The 16,655-nt window shown below is 40.3% G+C and overlaps 1 long non-coding RNA gene across 1 annotated transcript; it reads left to right on the top strand.

Annotated features, from left to right (window-relative positions):
- Positions 1-1,551: 1,551 nt before the first annotated feature.
- LOC121133051 lies at positions 1,552-11,701 on the top strand. The gene is made up of 3 exons (XR_005869794.1): positions 1,552-1,602; positions 9,416-9,593; positions 11,374-11,701. It is a non-coding gene; the product is annotated as an uncharacterized LOC121133051 (long non-coding RNA).
- Positions 11,702-16,655: the final 4,954 nt, after the last annotated feature.

Genomic DNA, 16,655 nt, shown 5'->3' with positions numbered 1-16,655 from the left:
CAACAATAACGTATATTCACAGGAACTACCACAGATCCACACAGGCTCTGCGATTGCCACTTCAGTCTCTGTTAATCCCTCTGAGGCCTGCTTAGTTAATATCTATGGCCCATATTTTCCTGGTATCCTTGACTCATCTGCCTCCTACAATTCTTCATCCCCCTATTTTGAGGGGTTCCCTGAGATCCAAGATGAGGGAGCAGGTAGAGATGTCCAATATGCACTCTCTCTACCTAATGTTCTATTGTGAGTCTCTGCAGCTGCTCCTACAAGCTGCCTTTGGAAACCTCTCTGATGATGATTGGACTAGGCACTGATCTGTGAGCAGATAAGAATGTCATCACAAGGAATCCTCCCTAGGGTCACCCTGTGGAATTTGGATGTTCTTGCTACACTAGGTTTTCCCATCATTCCCACATATGTCCTCCAATCCCTGGCATCTCTCCCCATATACTCTCCCTCCATTCCTCTCCATCACCTGATCCCTCCTGTTCATAATCCCACACACTCAAATTCTCTGTTTCTGTTCAGAAAGGGTCAGGCTTCCCATGGGTGTGAACAAAGCATGGCATAGCAAGTTGTAATGGGATTAAGCACTCCTTGTATTGAGGATGGGCAAGACAACCCAGTATGAGGAATAGCTTCCCCAAAGCTAGTCAAAGCATTAGGGACAGCCCTTGCTCCCTCTGTTAGGAGTCCCACAGGTAGACAAGCATACATAACTATCACATATCTGTGGAGGGCCTAGGTTAGTCTTATGCAGGCTCCCTGCTTGTCTGGTTAGAACCTGTGAGTTCCTATGAACCCAGAGTAGCTGATTCTGTAGGTTTCTTCCAATGTCCTTGACCTTTCTGGCTCTTAAAATCCTTTCTCGCTCTCTTCAGTGGGATTCCCTGAGATTGGTATAATGTTTGGCTGTGTGTCTCTGCATCTGTTTCTACCAGTTACTCATGAGGGTTCCCTGATGACAGTAGTGGCATTCATCAATCTACGAGTACAGCAGAATATTGTAAGGCCATCATGTTGATAGTTCCCCCTCCAGTTGTGTTTGGTTCTATCCTAGGTCTCTGGGCCATCCAGCCTCTGGGTCCTGGTCACTCCAGGCAGTGTCAAGGGTGGACTCACTCTTATGGTGTGAGTCTTAGACTGGACCACTCATTTGTTGGCCACTGCCATAATCTGTGTGGCACTGTTAACTCAGCACATCCCATAGGAAGGATAGACTGTGGGTCAAAGATCATATGTCTGGGTTGGTTTCCAATCACTTCACTGGAAGTCTTTCCTGGTCACAGGAGATGGCCAGTGCCAGTATCGCTAGGAGTCTTAGTTGGGGTCATCCTTGTAGATTCCTAGGAGTATCTTTTGCACCAGGTTTCCACCAGGCCCAGAAATGTCCCTGTTTCCAGTCACTTCTGTCATTAATCCCTTCACCCACAATCCCCAAACTGATACCTCATTTTCCTGCCCCCAGTTCTCTCACAGGATTTATTCTATTTACCAATCAAAGGGAGATCCATGTTTCCACCATTGACCCCTCTTTGTCACTTGTCCTCTCTGTGGACTGCAGCGTGGTCATTCTTTACTACTAATATCCACTTACAAGTAAGTACATACCAAGTACATACCATGTTTGTAGCTGTCTTTCTTGGTCTGGGTTGCCTCACTCAGGATGTTTTTTTAGTTCTATCTATTTGCTTTCAAATTTCATGATGTTATTTTTTAACAGCTGTGTAATTAATATTCAATTGTGTAAATGCACTACGTTTTCTTTATCCATTCTTCAGTTGAGGGACATTCAGGTTGTTCCCAAGTTCTAGCTATTAAAAATAAAGCTGCCTTGAACATAGTTGAGCAAGTGTTTTTGTGGTATGACTGAGCATTCCTTAGTATATGCCCAAGAGTGGTATATGTGGGTCTTGAGGTATATTGATTTTCCACTTTCTGAAAAAGTACCATATTGATTTCCAAAGTGGCTGTAAAATTTACACTCCCACCAGCAATGGAGGAGTATTTTCCTTGCTCTATATCCTCTCCAGCATAAGCTGTCAATTGTGCTTTTGGTCTTAGCCTTTCAGACAGGTGTAAAATGGACTCTCAGACTGGTTTTGAATGCATTTCCCTGGTGGCTAGGTTGTTGAACATTTATTTGAGTGTTTCTTGGGTATTCGATATACCTCTGTTGAGTATTCTGTGTGTATATCTGTAACCCATTTTAAATTGGATTATTTGTTTTTTTCATGTCTAGTTTCTTGAGTTCTTTGTATATTTTGGAAATCAGCCCTCTGTCAGATATGGAGTTGGTGAAGATTTTTCCCATTTTATTGGCTGCCATTTTGTCCTGTTGACAGTATCCTTTGCCTTACAGAAACTTTTCAGTTTCATCAGGTCCTATTTATTATTGATCTTCCTGTCTGAGCTACTGGTGTTCTATTCAGGAAGTTGTATCCTGTACCAATGCATTCAAGGCTATTTCCTTGGATCAGCCTAACCAATTTATTCTGAGTTCGTTGATCTACTTGTCTTCTTCTGCATTCAGATATCTAGTTATGCCAGCACTATTTGTTGAAGATGTTTTTTTTCTTTCATTGTATCATTTTGGCTTCTTTATAAAAAAATCAGGTGTTTATAGGTATGGATTTATGTCTGGGTCTTTGATTTGATTCTATTGATCCACGTGTCTGATTTTATGGCAACACTGTGCTATTTTTATTACTATAGTAGAGCTTGAAATCAGGTATGGTGATACCTCTGCAAGTTCTTTTATTGTAGAGGATTGTTTCAGCTATTCTGCTTTTTTCCATATGAAGCTGAGTATTGTTCTTTCAAGCTAAAGAATTGTGCTGGAATTTTGATGGGTATTGCACCAAATCTGTGGATTGATTTGGTAGGATAACCATTTTTATTCTGTCAATCCTACGTATCAAAGAGTATGGGAGATGTTTTTGTCTTGTGATATCTTCTTCAATTTATTTCTTCAAAAACTTGAAGTTGTATCATACAAGTCTTTCATTTGCTTGGTTAGAGTCACCTCAATATATTTTATATTGTTTGTGGTAATTGTGAAGCAAAGCATGTAGTTTCCATGATTTCTTTCTCAGCCTGTTTATTTTTGTCTAGTAGAGGGCTACTGAATGTTTTGAGATAAACTTGTATCTTGCCACTTCACTAAAGGTGGTTATCAGCTGTAGAAATTCCTTGGTAGAATTTTGGGGGTCACTTTTGAATACTATCATATCATGTATAAGTAATATGCTTTCATTTCCTCCTTTCCAGTTTGTGCCCCATTAGTCTCCTTCAGTTGTCTTATTGCTCTAGCTACAACATTAAGTACTGTTTTGAATAAACATAGAGAGAGTGTCCAGCCTCGTCTTGTTCCTGGTTTTAGTGGTATTGTGTTGAGTTTTTCTCCATTCCATTGGTTATTGGCTGTGGGCTTGCTCTATGTTGCTTTTATTATGGCTAGATATGTTCCTTGTATCCCTGACCTCTCCAATACTTTTGAAGGGGTGTTGGATTTTGTCAAAGGTTTTTTTTTCCTTCAGCATCTAATGAGAAGACCATGTTTTTTTTCTTTCAGTTCCTTTATATGGTGGATTGCATTGACTGAGTTTCATATGTTGAACCATCCTTGCATCTCTGGGATGAAGCCCACTTGGTCATGGTGGATGATCTTTTTGATGAATTCTTATATTTGGTTTGTAAGAGATTTATTGAAGATTTTTGCATGGATGTTCATGAGGGAAATTGGTCTGTAATTCTTTTTGTTTGGCCTTTGTGTGGTTTGGGTATCAGGGGAACTGTGGCCTCATAAAATGAATTTGACAATGTTCCTTCTGTTTCTATTTTGTGGGGTATTTCTAGGCGTATTGGTTTTAGCTCTTTGAAAGTCTAATAGAATTCTGTGCTGAAACCATCTGATCTTGGGCTTTTTTACTTTGGGAGATTTTTAATGACTGCTTCTATTTCCTTAGGGGTTATAGGTCTATTTAAATTGTTTATATGAACTTGACATAATTTTGGTACATGCTATTGATCAAGAAGTTTGTACATTTCATTTAGACTTTCCAATTTTGCGGATTGCAGTTTTTTAAAAAAGAGAATCACGAATTCTCTGGATTGACTCAATATCTATTGTTAAGTTCTCCTTTTCACTTCTGGTTCTGTTAGTTTGGATATTCTTTCTCTGTGAAGTTCAGTTAGTTTGGATAAGATTTTGATTATTTTGTTGATTTTCTCAAAGAACTAACTCTTTGCGATATTAATTCCTAGTATTGTTCTCTTTGTTTCTATTTTATTAATGTCAGCCCTCAGTTTGATTATTTCCGGCCATCTACTCCTCTTGGATGAGTTTGCTTCTTTATGTTCTAGAACTTGCAGCTATGCTGTCAAGTTGCTAGTATGAGATCGCTCCAGTTTCTTTATATAGGCACTTAGTGCTATGAAGTCTTTTCTTAGCGCTGCTTTTACTGTATCCCATATGTTTGAGTATGGTATGCCTTCCTTTCCACTGAATCCTAGGAAATCTTTACTTTCTTTATTTCCTTCTTGACCCAGTGGTAATTAAGTTGAGAGTTTGTAGGCTTTCTCTTGTTTCTATTGCTGTTGAACTCTAGCTTTAATCCATTGTGATCTGATGAGACACAGGGGGTTAATTCCTTATTTTTCTGTCTGTTGAGACTTGCTTTGTCACTGATTATATGGTTACTTTTAGAGAAGTTTCCATGAGGTGCTGAGAAGAAGGTGTATTCTTTTGTGCTTGGGTGAAATGTTCTGTAGATATCTGTTAGGTCAATTTCAGTAATAAAATCCATTATTTCTCTGTTTAGTTTCTGTCTTGGCAACATGTCCGTTGGTGAGAGTGGGATGTTGAAGTCTCCCACTCTTAATACGTGAGGTTGATGTGTGATTTCAGTTTTAATTTTTTTTACAAATGTGGGGCCTTTGTATTAGGGACATCTTTATGTATTTTCCCCTAATGAGTATGGAATGTCCTTCTCTACCTCTTTTGATTAATTTTGGTTTGAAGTATATTTTGTTAGATATTAGGAGAACTACACTAACTTTTTTTAGGTCCATTTCATTGGTAAAGTTTTTTCCAACCCTTTACTTTGAGGTGATGTCTATTTTTGATGTTGAGGTATGCTTCTTGTATGCAGCAGAAGAATTCCATCCTGTTTTCATATCTATTCTGTTAGTATCTATTTACTGGGCAGTTGAATTCATTAATATTAAGAGATATCAATGACCAATGCTTGTTAATTACTGTTTTTGCTGTTGTTCATGGCGTGAGTGTGTGTGTGTGTGTGTGTGTGTGTGTGTGTGTGTGTGTATGAGAGAGAGAGAGCGAGAGCAAGAGAGAGAGAGAGACAGAGACAGAGAGAGAGATTTCTTTTGGTTTTGCTGGTGAGAGATCATTTATTTTCTGTGTTTTAATGATTGTAGTTAACCTTCTTTTGGAGTTTTCCCTTTGGTATCTTCTGTAGGCAGGATTTGTGTGGATAGCTATTGAATAAATTCGACTTTATCATGGAATATCTCATTTTCTCCTTCTATGTTGACTGAAGGGTATAGTAGTGTGGGATGGCATCTTCAGTTTCTTAGAATTTTTAAGACAATGCCCAAGTTCTTCTGGCGTTTAAAGTCTTCATTAAGAAGTTGGATACAATTCTAATAGATCTGCCTTTATAGATTGCATAGCCATTTTCTCTTTCAGCTTTTAATCTTCTTTCCTTTCTCTGTATGTTCAGTGCTTTGATTATCATGTGTTTAGGGAACTTTTTTATGGTCCAGTTTATTTGGTATTCTACATGCTTCTTGTACATTTATAGGCATCTTCTCTTTAGGAAAATTTTCTTCTATGATTTTGTTGAAAATATTTTCTGGGCCTTTGAGCAAGAATACATTTCTGTCTTCTATTTCTATTTTTTTATACGTTTGGTCTACTCATAGTGTTTCAGATTTCATGACTGTTTTGTATCAGAATTTTCTTAGATTTAATTTTTTCTTTGAGCTATTAACCTATTTCTTCTATCATGTCTTCAGCACCTGATATTGTCTCTTCCATCTCTATTATTCTGTTGGTGATGGTTTTGTCTGTAGACCCTGTTCATTTACTTAGATTTTTATGGTCAGAATTTCCTCAATGTGTGTTTTTATTATTTCTATTTCCTTTCCAGGTCTTTGACAGTTTATTAATTTCTTATAGCTGTTTGGTTTTTTCTTCATTTTCTTTAAGGGATTCATTAATTCTCTCCAATTTTCTTCCTTTTTTTAGATTTTTAAAAATTTAAGTTAGAACCAATCTTGTTTCACAGGTCAATCCTAGCTCCCTCTCCCTCCCCTACTCCCCCTCCCTCCCCAGCAGGTCCCCCAGTCCCCCACCCTATTTCCAGTCTGATCCCCAAGGAGGGTGAGGCACTCCATGGTGGATATCCAGTAACTGTCATTTCAACTAGGTCAGGGCCTAGGTCCTCCCTCCAAGAGTTCTGGCTGAGAAAGCCTCCCATATTGTGGCATGGGCACTCAACTTCTATTTGTACTCCAGGAATAAATACTACCCAAGGCCTCATAGATTACCTAGGCCTCCTAACTGACACCCACATTCAGGGGGTCTGGGTCAGCCCCATGCTTTCCACACAGCCATCAATCTGGAGTTCAAGAGCTCCCCCTTGTTCAGGTCAGCTGTGTCTGTGGGCTAAACCAGCCCACTCTTAACTCCTTTGTCCATCAGTTCTCTTTCTGACACTGCATTCCAGGAGTTCAGTTCAGTGTTTGTCTGTGGGTATCTGCCTACGCTTTTATCAGTCGCTGTATGAAGCTTCTGTTTCAGAGACTCTCTGGCAGTGGGATTGTATGCTGGCACTCCCCTGATTCATGTCTAAAATCCATAAATGAGTGAGTACATACCACATTTTTCTTTTTGTGACTGGGTTACCTCACTCAGTATGGTTTCTTCTAGTGCTTTCAATTTGCCTGCAAATTTCAAGATTCCATTGTTTATTCCCTCTGAATAGTACTCCATTGTGTAAATTTACCACATTTTCTCTATTCACTCTTCAGTTGAGGGACATCTAGGTTGCTTCCAGGTTCTGGCTATGAACGTAGTGGAATAGACATCCTTGTTGTATGAATGTGCATCTTTTGGGTATATGCCTAAGAGTGGAATTGCTGGTAGACTGATTCCCATTTTCCTGAGGAATTTCCATACTGATTTCCAAAGTGGCAGTACAAGTCAGCACTCCCACCACCAGTGTAGGAGTGTTCCCCTTTCTCCATATCCTCTCTAGCATAAACTGTCATTGGAGGTTTTGATTTTAGCCATTCTGACAGGAGTAAGATGATATCTCAGAGTTGTTTTGATTTGCATTTCCTGGGTGGCTAGGGATGTTGAGCACTTTCTCACATGTCTCTCAGCCATTTTAGACTCCCCTTATGAGAATTCTCGATTTAGTTCTGTACCCCGTTTTTTGATTGGATCCTTTGGTGTTTTGGAGACGTGCTTCTTGAGTTCTTTGTAAATTTTGGAGATCAGCCTTCTGTCAGATGTGGGGCTAGTGAATATCTTTTCCCATTCTGTGGGCTGCCTTTTTGTCTTGCTGACTGTGTCCTTTGCTTTACAGAAGCTTCTCAGTTTCAGGAGGTCCCATGTATTAATTGTCGATCTTAGCGTCTATATTACTGGAGTTATGTTCTAGAAGTTGTCTCCTGTACCAATTCTTTAAGGGATTCATTAATTCTCTCCAATTTTCTGTCTTCTTTTTCCTCAATTTCTTTTAGAAATTTATTTATTTCCTCTTTGAGGGTCACTATCACCTTCTAAGGTCTTTTTCTTGTATTTCAGATGCACTTGAATATTCAGAGCTTGTTTTAGTAGGATAGCTGGGCTCTGGTAGTAATGACATATTATCCTGGATGTTGTAGATTATATTCTCATGCTGGCCTCTGGGAATTTGGCTTTGGGGTCTAAGTGCCATCTTTTGAGCTTGTCTTAGTTAGATGGAGGTTTTTCCCTTGGTTTCTGTTTCCTTTCTGGTTTTCTGACCAGAGTGTCCTCTGATTGAGCAAGAGGTCTCCACTTGAGTTGGGGGCTGGACTTCTTGTGTTCAGGCAGGGGTCTCCACTTATCTTGGGAGCTGGGATATGGTGACACAGAGAGGGTTGTGATTGGGAGTTAGGTGGGGAGGTCACTGAGAGAGCAGGGAAGTTCTACTGCTTGGTGGCCTAGCTAGACTACTGTTGGCTGGAGTGGTCTCTGGTAGAGCATGGTGTCAATTAATAGTTTATTGTTTCAAAACTTTAGGGAGTTACTGTGTTTTATTTAAAATCATGTAACATATCTACATGTGAGATTGAGTATACAAAAAGAATAAACCAAACAGTGTGTGAAAATATAGTATTTGTGAATACATGTCCTTAGACAATGTCTGAAAGGAGTGACGAAGGCTTCATGTCAGGATAAACATCAATCTTACTCAGTTGTGAACCACACAAGCTACAATAATGACTGGCCTATATAGACATGCACACTCGGAGAAACAACCACTTTTTGATTGGGTGTAAGTGCTGCTCCATAAGGTGAAACCCAATTCTGGTACCATTATTAGGCTAAAAACCTGTGGCTAGACACATCATAGGCTCTAGGTAAGACCTACTGCTAAATGGACATAGTATTAAATGCATTATCAATGACTTATCTTTATACCTATAGATTAAACAAAATCTCAACTATTATTGGAAGAGCATCTATTTGCAGTATCTGGTGATTAACACAGATATCCGCAGTTGGTCAGCCTGCAGAGACTATAGTAAGACTGTGGAAGATTCAACCCTAAATGGGACATCCATGTGTAAAAGGGAACTAGTTCCTCATGCTCACAGATAGCACTAGAGAAATCAGTAATGTCATACTTTTCTCTTCGGTGGATGGTATTTAGATCTGTTTTTTACCCAGAAGACTGGGAGTGGATATTATTAATAGTCTAGTGATCCTTTGCTGTAAGGACAGGCTTCACTGAATCCCCAGACTACTGTGTGTATCACAGACTCCTGCGTATTGTTTATCCGTCAATAGAACAATTCTTATAGAAGAGGTCCCATGTATCTTGCAAAAAGTCTATTCTTGAGCTTTTTACAGACCCTTTCTCCCCAGACCATTATCCTGAGCATTGCTCCTTGGTCAACAGAACCCACTCTTAAGGAAGAGGTCAGAGGTTCTCGGAAAAGGACATCTGCATTGCAACCGAGTTTCTATGTAGTCATGTTTTCAGCTTTGTTGTGATAGAAGTCACGAGGAAACTTTTCCCAAAGTTGTACTGTGCTTAACTATGTGAAAAATAAACTGCCCAGTATCAGACTCTTGGAGTAAGCTGTGTTAACTCAGCTTTCTTCTGGTCTCACATGGGTCATTCCTCTGCAGGAAAGCCCACGTCTGTGTCACACTTCTTCTCTGAGAGGCTCAGGATCAGTGTGGAAGAGAAGGAAGAAAGAGTGTAAGAACTAGAGGTGTTGGATAGCTACAAACAAACACGGTCTTCTGGACATGGGAGGGCAGTGGTTATGACGGAATTCACGAGAGCTGTGCAAGCTTCAGCCAGGTCAGATCCTAGGGTGGAGAGGAGGTGTGGACACCAAGCTCCACCTTTAGCCAAAGAGCTGCTGGCAATTGATAGCTGCTGGGACAGGAGAATCTGTTTTCTTTAAGAGTATAGCCCCGTTTGGTCAAACATACTCCACTGGAAGGTTATATATCCAAGAGTATATGGGATTTGATAGGGTAAAAATGAAAGCGACCACAAAGTTAAGTGAGCTGGGAAAGGGGCTTGTATCTGGGAGGAATTAGAAGAGGGGGTGAATAGGAGCAAAACATACTGTAAAAATTTCACAGAACTAGTCAAAATGTACATGCATGGAGTGAAAAAAGTTTGCCATATAAAAAGGAAGAAAATGCTGGTGTGTGTGGTATAAGAGACTGAAACACATAGGGGCTGTGGGATAATGCTCGTGTATACTGTAAAGATGTGTCACTCATATTGATTTAATAAAATGCTGATTGCCGGTAGCCAGACAGGAAGTATAGGTAGAGCAACCAGACTAGGAAAATTCTGGGAAGAGGAAAGGAGAGATACAGTCACCAGCTAGACACAGAGAATGCCTTACTGAGAAAACCTACCAAGCCATTTGGCTAAACATAGGCAAGAATTATGAGTTAATACAAGTTATAAGAGCTAGATAGTAATAAGCCTGAGTAACAGACCAAACAGTTTATATTAATATAAGTCTCTGTGTGATTATTTGGGACTAAATAGCTGTGGGACCAGGTAGGACAGAAGCTTCTGTCTACAAATGGTGCCCAGTGTTGGGCAACTACATCCGCATAAATCCAGAGAGAGCTTGGGAAGGGATTCTAAACATTAAGAAATAGAGGAAAGCATGGCTTCTTGGTAGCAGCATTTTTTCAGGTGGGCTCTGTTTGCTAGAGTCAAGCAAAGGCACAGCTCCTTTAAGAGATGGTTACTGACTCAGTATTAGTAGCCAAAACTGCACAACTCTTTTAAGAGGTCCTGCTACCAAACACTTAAATGGAGTTTATGAGCATCTTGTGCATATTTCTTGGTGGTGTCATGCACGAGAAACTCTGCAGAGTTGGGACAATAAAGATGGTTCCTTCCAGTACTTCTACCATGAAGCTAGACTCCCAGGAAGCCAAGGAATGGGGCAGTGCCAGCCTCCAAAGCTGTAGTGTTAATCCTAGCCATGCAGCTTAGCAGAATAAAGACTCGTGTGGTCACAAAATGATAGAGGTATACATAAAGAAAGATTAAGATTAAAGAAAAAAACAAAAAGAAAAAGAAAAAATCAACAGCAGCAAGAAAACCACTCTAAAATGTTTACAGTGTGTCTGAAAATACAAGTAGGCTTGGGATAGAAAAGAAAAAGGAGAGACAACATCCTTAGAAAACAAATAGAGTAGCTGCCCATGGTGGCATAAGCCTTTATTCCCAGCACTCAGGAGGCGGAGGAGGCAGATCTCTGTGATTTGAAAGCCAGTCTGGGCAACAGAGTGAGTTCTGGGACAACCAAAGATACACAGAGAAACCCTGTGTACCTTAAAAAATAAAAATTAAAATAAGAGAAATAAAATAATAAAAAATGTTACGTAAAGATGGAAAATACACAGATAGTCTAGATACTGTATGTTGTTGTGTTTCTTTAAATTGTTTGACTGCTGAGAAAGGAGAAACAGCTGCTAAAAGATATTTGATTATAAATGCTGCTGGATTAATCTAACCTATATGTTTTGAAAATGCCTTGACTTTAAAATTTAAGTCAAAGGTATTTTACTTTGGATAAGATGTTTTGCTTTTGTTTCCACAGGAAATAAGATACTGTGGATTCATTCTGTGTTAAGAAAATTAAAGTTTTATTGAGGAAGACTCCTTGAAATATCTCCAAAGGGAACAGATGACCCAGATGGTCCAACATTTCAGAGTACCTCTGTTTCAGTTTCTCCTGAATTCTGCATCCAAAACAACTTCAAGGCTGCTGGTTGAGATGATCCAGCCTCACAGAATACTTCCCAGTTAATACTTGGCCATAATCCTAAATTTTCTTTGGCTCCCCAAAGGATTACCCGCACCCTCAATTTGCAGAATGTAACCTAGAAAACTACACCCACATTCCCAAAAATGGATTATGGATATTTGTCTTTGTTTATTGTGTTTGTTACAAGTTGTTATAGATAATGGTCAGGAACAAAAGCTAAACAAAGGAGATTAGATCTGGGGTTCATGTTTTGAAAAGAAAGAAAAATAATGCTCTTTTTCACTGTAAAGATTTGTCACCTGTATATATTTAATAAATCACTGATTGTCCATCACCCAGGCAGGAAGCATAAGTGGGGGCAACCAGACTAGGAGAATTCTGGGAAGAGGAAAGGAGAGACAAGCCACCCTGCTAGACACAGAGGAAGTAAGATGAGAATTCCTTACTGAGAAAAGTTACCAAGCTTGTGGCTAAACATACATAAGTATGGGTTAAAATGATTTGTAAGAGCCAGATAATAATAAACTTGAGCAATAGACCAAACAGTTCATAATTATTATAAACATCTGTGTGATTATTTGGGACTAAAAGGCTGCAGGACCAGGTGGGATAGAAACTGTACTACATTTCCTGTGAAAACAAACTCAGAAGCCAGATATACTGGCACACCCCTTTAATCTCAGCTGTTGGGAGACTGAGGTAGACAGAAATCTGCATGGGCTGCATTGTATCTGACCAATCAGGGTACATGACAAGACCCTGTCTCGCTAAACCAACCACAACAACTAAAGCCAATTCAATACCCAACATTACAAAGTCAGCGAATGACTGGCAGAGTGAATCTCCTACTGCAAACCTGTCTCATTTTTCCTTGCTGACTTTAGTCACTAGCTGTCTTGGTTGACTTCGTTTCCAGATGGGAGGACATGTTGGGGGTTGTGCTGTTAAATTGTTTTAAGCTGCCACTTGCTTGGAGAGCACTGAGTCCATAAGAAGATCATGTTGAAAAAAGGAGAAATTAGGATTAACAAGTAGAATCACAAAGTGGAAAATACTTACTCTAATAATTTATTTCTTTCATGTATCCCTATTGACACAGCATGAAATAGAATAGGCTGGAATTTAAGCCTACTTGTAAGTATATAGGTGGAACCTGAATTTGCCTTCCAAGCAAGAGTCTGCATTTGTTTTAGAAAAAACGTTTAATGAGATGCCAGATGTTATAGACAAAAGCAAAGAGTTCTGTAAAAGGAGATGGTGAACTTCCCGTAATATATCATTAAACTTCCTTCTTATTGGTGTGGAGTGATATATCTGCTTACTTCTTTCAGGGAAAAAATATAATCATTTCTTGTAATTTTTATTGACAGAGTATAAAATTGCTCTCCCTCCATTATGATCTGGGCCTTCTCTCAATTGGAAGATACAAGCAAAGATTAGCCTGTCACTTAATTGTTGATATGGGAACTGAGCAGAGGTTAGTCCTCTCTGAAACCTCCTTGAGGAGCTGTAAGACCTCTGAGTGACAGGGGATGCTGGCAGGAAGGAGAGGAATAAAAGGACCAGCTACAGCCATCTGCTTCCCAGTCACTCTGTGACACACACAGCTTTCAATAAGTTAGTTTCCCCTAATACAAGTGGTGTGATCAGTGGTTGGTGAGCACCTGCTAGGTGGGTATATTAGGTTCTTTTCCCGGTGCTGTGTTAAAATACTCTGAAAAAGGCCACTTAAGGTAGAAAGAGTTTATTAGGTTCCAATTCAAGTTTAGAGTTCACCATGACCAGGAAGTCACAGTCTCAGATGTCTGGGAGAACTGGTCACATAGCATGCACTCAGAAACAAAGAGAAATGAATTAATGCCTGCATGATACTGCTCAGCTTGTCCTGTCCCTTTTATACAGTCTTCACTCCCTAACCCTGCCCAGGAAATCATGACAATCCCTCAGACGATCCTAGAAGCTCTCTTTAATCTAGTCAACCCTTCACAGATGTGCTCTGAGTCTTGGCTCCTAGGTGTTGAGCTGACAATAGCAATTATTAGAGTTGGGCACTAAAATTTTTTAAAGGAGGTAGATTTCAAGTGCTATAATGAAAAGTCTCCAAATTGCTTTCATTCCAAACCTAGCTTTCATTGTGGCCAGATTAGCGAGAACCAGGGCTGGCTTTATGAGTGACGAATAAAGATTCATAAGCTGCTATCACACTGATCACACGCCAAAGACCAACCAATGGAAGGCTCAAAGCTGTCAAAAGTTTACGTTTACTCCATGACTACTGACTATAAAGGAAAATGACAAGCACAGCCATTTTCTTTCTTCTGTTCCAATGTTTTAGGCTGATTAGAGCAAGCACTACAAGGCTAAAATAAATGATATTGAGGTGAAACGTTTCCTCATTGGTTGTCCTGAAATGGTGGGGTGCTGCCCAAAGCTTGGGTCACTCTGGAAGAACAGCAGTTTTATCTTATTCACTAGAAGTTACAAGGAACAAAGGCCCTGGACAGTGAGTTCTGTTCCTTCCCTGGAGTGTCTCCTTATCTTCTAGGGTGAACTGTTTATCTCCTGCTCCACTTAAGGTGTTAGCTTTCTCTCACTTCCCTCCTTCCATCCCTCTCCTCCTGGAAGCAGTCAAGTGTTCTGGAACATCTTTCCGGGTTCCACAGCCACCTCGTCCAACATGAACACACAGACACTATATTAAATATGAAACTGTTGGCTGATGACTAGGTCTTCTTATTGGCTAGCTCTGTTCTAATTATTAACCCATTTCTATTAATCCATGTATTTCCACGTGGTCTTATCTTACTGGAGAATGTCTCACTCACGACTTCTCTTCCCTGGGATCACATGATGACTCCTCTCTGCCTACACTTCCCAGAATTCTCCTCATCTACTAGACCCACCCATCTTGCTGCCATATTGGCCGCAGTGTTTTATTCATCAACCAGTAAGAGAAACATATGTGCAGAAGACATCCCCATCAGTCAAGATGGCAGGCTTCCTTGACCTGGTCTCTCTGATTCCCAATGAATTGTCCATGAGTTCTCTTCTGAGTCTGTCTTCAAAATGAGTTCTCTTCTGAGTCTGTCTTCAAATTCTCTTTTAATAACAAAAAGAACGTGCAGAGAGGACTTTGTTTCCAAGTGATATAAAGAGAGTTATGGCTTACTGAAGTTCTTTAAACTTTCTAATGGGGGAATGTCCTTCTGTATGCTGTGAGTATACATTTCTCTTATTGGCTGATGAATAAGTCTGTTTTGGCCACTGGACAGACAGAATTTAGCCAAGTGGGAAATTGAAACAGGGATAGAGAAACGTAGTAGGTGTAGCCAGGCAGACACCATGTAGCTGCCGAGGAAGCAAGAGACCCGGGCATTGCAGGTCAGCCAAGATAATGTAGAGATACGTAGATTAATAGAAATGGGTTAATAATTAAGAGAGAGCTAGCCAATAAGAAGCCAGAGCTATATGCCCAACAGTTTATAATTAATATAAGCTTCTGTGTGTTTATTTGGGAGTAAACTGCTGCAGGACCAGGCAGGATAGAAAGTGCCATCTACATCTTTCTTTATAAATTCTACTCCCTAGACTTGGCTGCCTTCTGAGGAACTTGGGTAAAAAACTACATCCACAGGATGCTTCAGAGAGCCTACTAACATGGAGAGGCAGAATACAGAGGAAGCAGGCAGTTAGGAATATTGGCAGCTGCACATCTGGCTTCCAGAGGATGTGTTTGTGGACTGTGCTAGCCCTTCCAGATTTGGTGGAAATAAGAACCCTGACAGGGCCCAGCATTATTGATGTCTGAAGTATCTATTTTACATTTAAGGTGATATAGAGACAGAACACTTATATGTGTATATAATATAATCTTCCATTTGCCTAATAAATGCCTCTTACCATGTATTTCATTTTATTGTACACAGGTAGCTTTAAAATTCTAAGCTTTGGAATGCTGTTTTGGGCTATTCTAGCTATTAGATATTTGCGAATGAACTTCTGGGATGCTATTCCTTGCACTAGAAATATGCTAGAAAGGGAACATACTGGTACGAGGAAGCCACCAATGAGGCAGGGACTGGGTGGCCAGAGAAAAGTTCCTGGTGGTGGAGACTCTGGAATAGAATTGTGAAGAACTAATCAGAATAACCATTGGAGCATGTTGGGTGAAAATAAGACAGCCTTGTAGGGAGAATTGCAAGCACCCAGAACAGGTTGAGCTGTACAAAGAGTAAAAATGTGTGTGTGGAAAAAGAAGGCGGGAAAAGTCTACCTACCAAGGTGGCAAGAAAGGACAATGGGGAAGACGTAGAACGGAGTGAATTCAAACAAGAAAGTGCTTTGATTTTGTTCCTTTCCCCTCTGCATTTCTAAGGTAAAGAGGTGGGAGAGGGATTGTGTGTGTACCTTTGCAAGTACTGGGGGATCAATGTAGAGTGAGGAGCAATGCATTTACTTCACACAGAAGCTTTTACTAATACCAAAATGAGGTGAGTGGACCCCTGTGGCTGCTTGAAGTCACAGTATCCTGCCTAGGCAATGCCTACACGTGCTCACACACACACACACACACACACACACACACACACACACACACACAGGTACAGGCACACAAACGTACAAGCACACATACACCCACATTACAGCTGACCCAGAGTAGAGGTCTGTGCAACTCTTTTGGAATAAAATTTATTTTCAATCTTGTTTGTGTAAGGAGACAGAGAGAGAGGGGGAGAGAGGGAGAGAGGGAGAGAGGGAGAGAGGGAGAGAGGGAGAGAGGGAGAGAGGGAGAGAGAGAGAGAGAGAGAGAGAGAGAGAGAGAGAGAGAGAGAGAGAGAGAGAGAGAGAGAGAGAGAGAGAGAGAGAGAGAGAGAGAGCAAGCACGGGAGCATGTGCACACAGGTATCAGTGGTGACCAGAAAGGCGTTAGATCCCCTCATGCTCAACTTAGGTTGTTGTGAGCCACCTGATGTTGGTGGTAGGAACTGAACTCAGGTCCTCTGCTAGAGCAGCATGTGCTCTAAACTGCTGAGCTCTCTCTCCAGCACTACTTTCAAATATTCTTCTCAGTTAAATGTCTGGTTTCATAGTGAAGAAATAATTCAGAAAAGTGA

Source organism: Mesocricetus auratus, unplaced genomic scaffold (genome assembly GCF_017639785.1).
Source record: "Mesocricetus auratus isolate SY011 unplaced genomic scaffold, BCM_Maur_2.0 Super-Scaffold_100019, whole genome shotgun sequence".
NCBI classification, from domain to species: Eukaryota; Metazoa; Chordata; class Mammalia; order Rodentia; family Cricetidae; genus Mesocricetus; species Mesocricetus auratus.
This window is presented reverse-complemented; position numbering and strand designations above follow the sequence as displayed.